This window comes from Tachypleus tridentatus, chromosome 10 (genome assembly GCF_004210375.1).
Source record: "Tachypleus tridentatus isolate NWPU-2018 chromosome 10, ASM421037v1, whole genome shotgun sequence".
In the NCBI taxonomy this organism is placed as follows: domain Eukaryota; kingdom Metazoa; phylum Arthropoda; class Merostomata; order Xiphosura; family Limulidae; genus Tachypleus; species Tachypleus tridentatus.
In genome coordinates this window covers 82,697,516-82,708,988 of record NC_134834.1, presented here as the reverse complement: position 1 = coordinate 82,708,988, position 11,473 = coordinate 82,697,516, and positions in this window count along the sequence as shown.

The window sequence follows — 11,473 nt, the reverse complement described above, 5'->3', positions numbered from 1 at the left end:
GCATGGCGCTTTGCAACTTTTTCTTTTCTTCTGTGGAATATCTCGAAAAGTGTAATCAATTTGAGAATCACCAGTGAGGCGGAAAGACTCTCGTTTGGAAATATTATGACTTACTTTAACAGAAAGACTTCTCGTTTGGAAATATTATGACTTACTTTAACAGAAAGACTTCTCGTTTGGAAATATTATGACTTACTTTAACAGAAAGACTTCTCCTTTGGAAATATTATGACTTACTTTAACAGAAAGACTTCTCCTTTGGAAATATTATGACTTACTTTAACAGAAAGACTTCTCGTTTGGAAATATTATGACTTACTTTAACAGAAAGACTTCTCGTTTGGAAATATTATGACTTACTTTAACAGAAAGACTTCTCGTTTGGAAATATTATGACTTACTTTAACAGAAAGACTTCTCGTTTGGAAATATTATGACTTACTTTAACAGAAAGACTTCTCGTTTGAAAATATTATGACTTACTTTAACAGAAAGACTTCTCGTTTGGAAATATTATGACTTACTTTAACAGAAAGACTTCTCGTTTGGAAATATTATGACTTACTTTAACAGAAAGACTTCTCGTTTGAAAATATTATGACTTACTTTAACAGAAAGACTTCTCGTTTAGAAATATTACGACTTACTTTAACAACTTTATGTGGTTTTATACATACACACAGTAAAACAATATATATATATATATATATATTAGCTATACAGAAGATATTATCAAATACTAAACTACAAGAGAATTTTTGTCCTGAGTTGGCAAAATAAACGGCAAAATAATCTTTAAATATTCTAGATGAGGAAACTAGAGCGACATGTGATCACGATACCTACATTTTGTGTTTTAGGCTTGTTTCATAGTTTTTATAAGGTCAACCAAAAGGTCTATTTAGTCTTAGCGGTCACAGATTAAAAGTAAAAATAATTCATACTAATGCTATGAAATCGTATTTACTTGATGTTACGCATGCTTTCATTGGCAAATTATAAGGCCTATAAACTCAAAGAAATAGTAGCCACAACGGTGCAAACATTTTGGAAGCACGTCATCGTTCTATTCATGAATGATTTATTGAATCTGGTTCATTCTGTAAAACCTAACTGTGAACTTGATATTTTAAAAGCGTCCCAAAACCAACGACACAATACTGGAGTATGTGTAGCAGAATAAGTTAACTGTTTCAGAGAAAGGAGAGCTGATAGCAAGTTATTAAATGTTACCGTACTATTGTGCCGTTTCTGAAACTGTATAAGATTAATTTATGAGTATTCAAACCTTGGAGAAATGTATTTCATTAAAAAGGAGGAATTGCTTGATAAATAATAACTACGTAAAACACTATAACAGGATTCTGTACCATGGATCAACGCTATAGTATTAATAAATAGCTCTATATCTGAGTGTTGATAGTGTGGATACATAGCTCTATATCTGAGTGTTGATACTGTGGATACGGGGCTTTTTGCATGAACGTTGATACTGTGGATACAAGGCTTTTTGCATGAATGTTGATACTGTGGATACAGGGCTTTTTACATGAATGTTGATACTGTGGATACATAACTCTATATCTGAGTGTTGATACTGTCAGTACAGAGCTTTATTACTTGGCTGTTGTAAAGTACATTGTTTTATGTCATTAAAGCTGATAGTAACTTTTAAAGGTTATTTTATCTCGAGAAAAGATCAATAAATGTTTGAAACATTAGAAGTAAACGGACTTTAAGGCAACCTGATCTGAGAAATGTTTCATGAAATGTAAACTTAGAACTGCTTCATGTATTCTAGAAGATACTGCTGCTAAAAAACAAACCTGTATTGTTACTTTTTGTGTGACTAATGTTAAAAGTGAGAATAACTTAAGTTTATTAACAATATTGTGAACAACAGTTGTTTATATAGTTTATTAACTCTCCTGTATATATTGTATCAAAGAAAATGAATATACTTATGAATATATAAATTAAGCACTTCTACATTTTTGAAAGTAAAATGGATTTCATAAAATTTTAGAGTTTGTACTTTTTCTAAGCTTTTCAGAGACTCTCAAGCATATATAATTTTAAATGTAATGTCTATTGATTTTCCTGTACGCCATTTCTTGTTTGGAAATGATTTTTTTAAAGGTAGAGTCACTTGAATATTTCGCTGATTTTAGTGTAGCTACAAAAAATAATACGTTGGTCACCAGGATAAATTAATTATAAGCTCTAAAATAACAATTTTAGTTGTTTCAGCCTCAGTTGCCCAAATGCATTTTAACCGTAAATAAAACGTGTTTATTCAATTACCTAAAAATAATTTAGTCTATAATAAAGCCTTTGGAAAGTGGAGAGGTACCTACCATTGGTTCAGGTGTAAGTCTACGGGCCCACGTCGCCAAAAACCTGGTTTCGATACCTGTGGTGGGCACAACATAGACAGCCCATTGTGTTGCTCTGTACTTTGCAACAAACAAAATCTTCAGTTCGAATCAGTAGACATGTTTACGTCCCCCAGTGAGACAGCGTTAAGTTTACGGACTTACAACTTTAAAATCAGAAGTTTCGATTCCTCCCGGTGAACTCAGCAGATAGTCCCAAGTGGCTTTGCTATATAACATACAAATATATGTTTAAAGAAAATTAACTAAATCATTAATAGTTTTTATTCGCACCGGCTTGAGTATATTTACTAGATATCTATACAACAAATATAAAATATTTAGATGTTTATTACTGTTGTTTTGAATTAGGCACAAAGCTCCACAATTGTCTATCTGTGCTCTACTTACCACGGGTATCGAAACCCAGTTTTTAGCATTGTAAGTCCGCAGACATTCCGCTGTGCCACTGGGGTGCATTGCGAAAGCCTTACACGTAGAGGAATAGACACAAGTGATTACTGAAAATTGAGGAACTCTGCAAACAAAATAACAAACACAGATGTTTTTGTTTTTTTTTCAAAATTTGCGTGACTCTACATATGGAGAAAGAAACACCGATATTTAGGAAATCGTGGTACTTTACATGGAACAGAATAAACACCCATGTTTGCTGGATATCGCAGACCTTACTATGAACAAAAAATACAAATTACAAAAACAAAACACGATTTCATGGGTGTGGGGTACTGTTATAGGACTACATTCAAGATGTATGAATTTACACCTTTCGTAAGTAGAATTATAAATATTAAATAATAAGCTGATGCGAATCAATACTTAATGCAAATATTCTTAAAATTAAATGTATAGATTTTGGAGATTTGTTATCTTATAAACAATATATTTATACATATTTATAGTAATAGGAAACTTATCTTAATGTGAATAATTTTGTTGACAGTTTTTAAAAACGTGCTTTAGTACTGGCATAACCTGGTGGTTAGAGCACTCGACTCTCGGCCTGAGGGCAATGTTTTCTTTAAGCTACGAGGCTGCACAACAACCAATCAAGTGTCGCTCACATCCTCAGTAATGACGAGGAGTTTCAATAAGTTGACGGCCTTAATAATCACGGGAGTCGATAGCCCTTAAGTCCAAATAACCAAGTGGTACCACTGCAAAGCTGTCTAATGATACAGTAGGATCGATGGTCTAAAAATACCCCTTCCCCACCCACCTAAAAAAAAAAAAAAAAACAGGTAGCGAACATCCGCACATTGCCTTGAAACTGGTGCACATGAAAAACTTCATTCCGCACGTGGATTTAAAAATTAAATGAAATATTGATGTTGGGTTCGAATTCTATTACTGAACGTGCTCGTCCTTTTAGCCCTGGGCTTGTTATAAAGTTATGACCACTCCCACTTTTCTATTAGAGTAACTCAAGTGGCACCTGTAAATGGTCTTGACGATCTGACTTTCCTATAGTCAAAGACTTCTAAATTAGGGACGGCCAGTCCAGGTAGTCCTTGAAATTTAGAAAGAAAAACAAATTTCGTTTTCGTACACCACTCGTACGATTTTTGCCATACTTGTAAAATAACTCATTTGTACACTTAGCAACAGCACGAACTTTTAATTTTGTGAATTTTAATCTTATCAACAACTGTTTCAGTAAAGTCGTTGGACTTCTATATAAAAGTGAAATACAGCTACTCAATTAACGGAGACACGTGTTTCCCATAAAGAGATGTGTCGGCTAATTAGAAAGGCAGAACTATTTGCATTCTTATCAGCATCGATTGTAACATGCTTAAAACTAGATCCATAAAACAAAAAATAAAGTGTGCATGAGCAGTAGTTGTCTCGCAACAAATCTCATTATGGGGCAGATTTTGTTTGGAATTTTACACGACGCTACACAAGGGCTGTCTGCGCTAGCCGTCCATAATTTAGCAATGTAATGAAGATAGTGGTCATCATCCAACGCCAACGTTTGGGGTACTTTTTTACCAACGAGTAGTGGGAATGACCTTCACACTTTAAAGATCTTAAGGATAAAAGGGTGAGAATGTTTGATTAAATGGGGATTCGAACCCGCAGCTTGCAATACAGGTACACTAAGCACCTGATCATGCCAGACCCGACAAATTTTGTAAACTTACGAAATAAGTAATATCCTACGACTGCGTAAGTAATAAAAACTAAAACAACTGCTAGTTGAAATATTCAGACTCTGTCGCGGTTGGGCCCGGCGTTGCCAAGCGTGTTAAGGCGTGCGACTCGTAATCCGAGGGTTGTGGGTTCGAATCCCGGTTGCACCAAACATGCTCGCCCTCCCAGCCATGGGGGCGTTATGATGTTACGATCAATCCTACTATTCGTCAGTAAAAGAGTAGCTCAAGAGTTGGCGGTGGGTGGTGATGACTAGCTGTTTTCCCTCTAGTCTCACACTGCTAAATTAGGGACGGCTAGCGCAGAAAGCTCTCGAGTAGCTTTGTGCGAAATTCAAAAGCAAACACACTTTCGCGGTTTTACGACCTTTCTCTTTCATTGACTTATGCCAGTTATAACGCAAGTTTTTTTTTTCTGATTAATAAACTGATTTTTCTTCAGTACCACTGTCAACCATGGCTGAAGAGAATCAGTGCTGAAATTATAAGTATTTATTCTTTCTTTTTTGCCGGTAGAGCGCTCAAGTCGTAATCTGGGGGTCGCATTTCGAATCACCATCACACCAAACAAGATTGCGCTTTCAGTTGTGGGGGCGTTATAATGTTACAGTCAATCCCATTATTCTTTATTAAAAGAGTAGTCCAAGAGTTGACAGTGGGTGATGATGACTATTTGCCTTCCCTCTAGTATTACATTGTTCAATTAGGGACTAATTTACCTGGAAACTTTTTTACGTTGTATATCAGGATATTATGAGATATGTTCTCAGCAAATATTAAGTGACAATATAAGAAATACGAACAAGACGTTCAGAAATTGAATGATTTAATAGATGTAATTACATTGTTCAATTAGGACTAATTTACCTGGAAACTTTTTTACGTTGTATACCAGGATACTATGAGATATGTTCTCAGCAAATATTAAGTGACAATATAAGAAATACGAACAAGACGTTCAGAAATTGAATGATTTAATAGATGTAATTATAATTTTCTTTCAGATGATCTTAATACATAAGAATTATGAAAAAAATTGTCAGTTCCTGAAGAAACTTAATTGAATGGACGGCAGCTGCCTGTTATAGAAGACGACGTTTCGAAAATCTCTTTCGTCTATCAAAGAATTATCAGCTTCAAGCTTATTTGTCTTTTTTTTTTATATATGTGTATGATATCATCTCTGAGTCTGGTGGCTGTAGTAACTAGTACATCACTGTGTATGATATCATCCCTGAGTCTGGTGGCTGTAGTAACTAGTACATCACTGTGTATGATATCATCCCTGAGTCTGGTGGCTGTAGTAACTAGTACATCACTGTGTATGATATCATCCCTGAGTCTGGTGGCTGTAGTAACTAGTACATCACTGTGTATGATATCATCCCTGAGTCTGGTGGCTGTAGTAACTAGTACATCACTGTGTATGATATCATCCCTGAGTCTGGTGGCTGTAGTAACTAGTACATCACTGTGTATGATATCATCCCTGAGTCTGGTGGCTGTAGTAACTAGTACATCACTGTGTATGATATCATCCCTGAGTCTGGTGGCTGTAGTAACTAGTACATCACTGTGTATGATATCATCCCTGAGTCTGGTGGCTGTAGTAACTAGTACATCACTGTGTATGATATCATCCCTGAGTATGGTGGATGTAGTAACTAGTACATCACTGTGTATGATATCATCCCTGAGTCTGGTAGTTGTAGTAACTAGTCATTACAATAACAAACTTGTGCTGCATCTTTCTTTACATTTTATTATCATTCTTACTCTATAAGACCCAGCACGGCCAGGTGGATTAAGGGGTCCACTCGTAATCTGAGGGTCGCTGGTTCGAATCCCCGTCGCACTAAACATGCTCGCCCTTTCAGCCGTGGGAGTGTTATAATGTGACGGTCAATCACACTATTCGTTGGTAAAAGAGTAGCCCAAGAGTTAGCGGTGGGTAGTGATGACTAGTTGCCTTCCCTCTAGTCTTACATTGCTAAATTAGGGATAGCTACCGCAAATAGCCCTCGTGTAGCTTTGCTCGAAATTTGAAAAGAAGCAAACTTACTCTATAATTTTATTAAATATTAATAAAATAATATCAGCAGCTTATAAACTGATAAATTGGAAAATAGAACAGCTGATACACTTTTCTTTCACCTTAAATAATCTCAAGATCTCTTGCTTTATACAGGTGTAATTACACCAAGCTCATTTTGTTATCAAATCGTTACTATTTTCGCAGTTGTTGGAATGAATTCTGATTATTTTTTTTTAAATTTGAAAATACTACTATTTCTTTGTTTGTTGGACTTTCCCACTATCTAACGAAGTAAACTGGCAGTTAACCCTGCCCCATTATAATAGCTTAAGCATGTCTTTGTGATTTTTAGTTTACATGTGTCCATCTTCGAAAGTTATTTTTATTAAGTGTACAGCTAACTGGAGCAGAAACATTTGTACTGTTGTTAAAATCATAGGTGACTATCTAGTGGCGACTTTACATTTGTACTGTTGTTAAAATCAAAGGTGACTATCTAGTGGCGACTTTACATTTGTACTGTTGTTAAAATCATAGGTGACTATCTTGTGGCGACTTTACATTTGTACTGTTGTTAAAATCATAGGTGACTATCTAGTGGCGACTTTGACAGAAACCTCAACCAAATTCTGCAGGTAGAAGAAACTGATAACGAAAGAAAGTACTTCCAGTCAAAGCGGTCTGTGAAGACCAATAATCGTTCAACGTTGCAATACTTGACAGGTGACATCAACCACAGACAAACATCATACATTCCAACAAGAACAGTCTGCAGAAAGTTGTGAGAAGTGAAGTTCGGTGACCATTGTCCCATTAGCAAATCATTATTCTCAGTTACAAACGTAAAGGTGACCCTAGAGTGGCTAAAATGTCTATCAGGATTGGAATGTTGACCAATTGAAATGTGTCTTGCAGTCAGATGAATTTCAGTGCCTACCTTTTCGTGGAAACCCGCATGTATTGTTTTCACTGGACAAGGTGCTGGTAGAAAAGTAACCATGTGAGGTACCTTCAATAAAGGGTGATTCACCAACTACCAAACTTATAATTTGTAGAAAGTATTGGAGCGTGCTGTTAGAGTCTGTGCTTTACTTTAATCTTGAAGAACCCGAAAATATAATTGCTTAAGAAATTGGTGAAAATCGAATTTAATCTACTCCAGAAACTAGTGTCGTTTATACTATAGATTCATGTTGTTATCAGAGCGTGCATGCTGTTAGACCAATTCTAGTATTTAGGGCAGATTATTTTAACGTAGAAAATTTTTCAGTGTATATAATTTAAGATATTATATATCAGTGGCACAAATACTCTAAACTTAACGTTTTCGATTATTTACGGTTCGAATGATTTTTAAAACGTTCTTTTTTTGAAGCTAACAATTACCTACATAAACTATCTGAGTTCGGCTACAGGTAGAAATGTTTTTGTTCCCCATAATAACTGAACAAATATATATAAATACCCATGCAGATTTAAAGCTTTTTGATCATTGTTTAAGTAATGCATAATTTTTACATAATTCTTTTCGATATTAAGTTCTGTTGTTATTAAGCGCAAAACTATACAATGGGCTGCGTTTTACCCACCAATGTATTAAGAAACAAAACTATATGTTATATTCAACATTAGTACTTATAAAGTGTGTGATTGCATTTCAAAAATTTCAAACTCAATGAAAAACATCATCTAACAAAACATAATGTAACATAACATAATGTAACAAAACATAATGTAACAAAACATAATGTAACATAACATAATGTAACAAAACATAATGTTACATAACATAATGTAACATAACATAATGTAACAAAACATAATGTAACATAACATAATGTAACAAAAGATCAAGTAACAAAAGAAAATTTTCACTTATCTATTAATGCAAAAGTTCAATATTCTTTCATTGAAACCTTAGAGATTTCATTGTTTGTTAACTTACTGGCATATTCCCCAACGCTTTCTGAGGAAAATATAACAAACACCTAACATTAACTTTCTCAACACATTTTGTTATTCACAAATGAACTTTCCGATCACTTTATTATTAATGTTGTTTGTATCTAAATTCAAACATACAGTTTGTGCGAACGTATACACTGGATAGGTGAAGTGAAGAAAAGTGTTGGCCACATTGGCTCATTCATACCGACTATATGTACAGAGTTTGTTTGTTTGTTTTTGAATTTCACGCAAATCTACTCGAGGGCTATCTGTGCTAGCCGTCCCTAATTTAGCAGTGTAAGACTAGAGGGAAGGCAACTACTCATCACCACCCACCGCCAACTCTTGGGCTACTCTTTTACCAACGAATAGTGGGATTGATCGTAACATTATAACGACCCCACGGCTGAAAAGGCGAGCATGTCTGGTGCGACGGAGATTCAAACCGGCGACTCTCAGCTTACAAGTTGAGCGCTTAACCATCTGGCCATACCGGGCCTCTAGAATTGTTTGTTTGTTCTGAATTTCGCACAAAGCTACTCGAGAGCTATCTGTGCTAGCCGTCCCTAATTTAGCAGTGTAAGACTAGAGGGAAGGCAGCTAGTCATCACCACCCACCGCCAACTCTTGGGCTACTCTTTTACCAAAGAATAGTGGGATTGACCGTCACATTATAACGTCCCAACGGCTGAAAGGGCGAGCATAGTTGGCGCGACGGGGATGCGAAATCGTGACCCTCAAATTACGAGTCGCACGCCTGAACACGCTTGGCCATGCCGGGCCCTTAAATAACAGCCTATTGTATAGCTTAACATTAGACAGACAAAAAACAGATGAACAGAAAATGAACTATCGGTAAACACTGTTGACTAATGTGAATTGAAAAGACAAAGAATTGTTGAGTTTCTGTTTCTTTGTTTTAAATTAAAACTTTAAATCAATTAATTGAAGTAAGGAATTTTTAATACACTTTCTATAAAGAAACATTTACAGAAAAATACTTCAGACGTTGCTGTTGCTTGTTATTAAGCACAAATCTACAGAACCTGTCCAACCAAACATGCTCGCCGTTTCAACCGTGAGAGCATTATTATGTAACGGTCAATCCCACTATTCGTTGGTAAAAGAGTAGCCCAAGAGTTGGCAGTGATTAGTTGCCTTCTCTCTAGTCCAGGGATTGGCAACTCCATGGCCATTGGCCACATGTGGCCAGATCGAGTTAAGGAATCAATTTTTTCCATCATTTATTTTTTATCGCAAATGTGGTAATCAGCAACTGTACTGCCTCACATCATCGCTAATGTCGCCATAGAGTCCGCCGATTTTGTAACATCAGTCTGGTTTAGATGTTTGTTATTGAGTGTGCGTTGCTTTGCATGCGCTTGCAAACATATTTTTATTGTGCAACTTTCAAGTACTTAAATACATATATTTTTTAATCCCATAGTATGGATATGTGGATATTTCGAAAACGAAACAATCCAGATGATGATGAACACTGAGAAAATGAAGACAATTTAATTGATTCTGTCATTACTGACGAAAAGAGAATGACGCGTGACTGGAAAAACGTAAAACAAGAATTTAATGAAAGTTGAAATTTGAAGTGATTGAAGTAAATAATAACCCAGTGTGTCTTTTTTTTTTTTTGTAACAAAGGGTTTAGGAATAATAAAGTATACAACCTTAAGAAACACTTTAACAATTTTCACAACGAATTTGATGTAAAATTTTCAGTTGATAGTGGAAATCGTATGAATGAAATTATCCGTCTGAAAGCACAACTTCATGAACAAAATGAGGCCTAAAAAGTTTTTATCATCCATAGATCTAGTTACGTTAGCTAGCTATAAAGTAGCTTGGATTATCACTCAAAAAAGAAATCATTTTCTGATGCTAAACTAGTAAAAGAAATATTGATTGGGGAGAATTATGATTCAAAAATAAAAGATGTTATTTTTCAAAAGGTAAATAATTTGCAAGTAAGTCGAAGAACAATTGCCCGCGGAATGCTAGAGTTAGCAAAAGACATAGAAAATCAGTTGTTTGAACAACTAAAAGACTGTTTGTATTTTTCTTTAGCTCTAGATGAGTCAACAGATATTAGTGACACTGTAGAGTTGATGTTTTGGGTTCGATATGTAATTTTAGATCTTCAAATGAGGGAAGAAATGCTTAGCCTTTGTGGATTACGAGATTGAACATGTGGAAAAACATCTTTGAAAAATTTCTTGAAATGTTAAAAAAATATTATCTAGATTTTAAAAACTTGTTTCTATCACAATAGATGGTGCTCCCGCCAAGACTGGGGCAAAATTAGGATTTGTTGCTCTTTTGAAGTAGCATTTAATTGAAAATAATGTGAAGTCCACCCTGCCATCTTTCCATTGTATTTTGCATCAGGAAAATTTATCCGCTCGGATGTCTAAAAGTGATGAATTGAAAAATTTGATGGACATTGTTGTAAAAATTATGAATTATATTAGAAGTGGAAGCTCTCTCATCCATCGACAGTTTGTTAAGTCTTTGAAGAAAAGCAGTGACTGTACTTTTGATGATCTTACTGATTTTGCAAATGTAAAATGGTTAAGTAGAGGAAAAGTCTTGGAACTATTTACTTCCTTATTTCCTTAAATAAAAGAGTATCGTGTTGAAAAAGGTAAGATTGAAATGTTCCCTGAACTTGAAACTTTGTCATGGCAATGTGGTTTGTACTTTTTTTGTGACATGATGGCTCTCTTGAATAATTTGAATGCAAAGCTTCAACGAGCAATCACAGTCTATTCATGAATTCAATTAAAACTAAATCTTCTTGCGGAACAATTACAAAAGAATAATTTCACACATTTTGCAAAGTTGAATAATTTTCTAGAAAATAATAAGGACTATGATTTCTATGATGCTAAAGATGATATCTGTGTAAACTGGATCAAAAAATC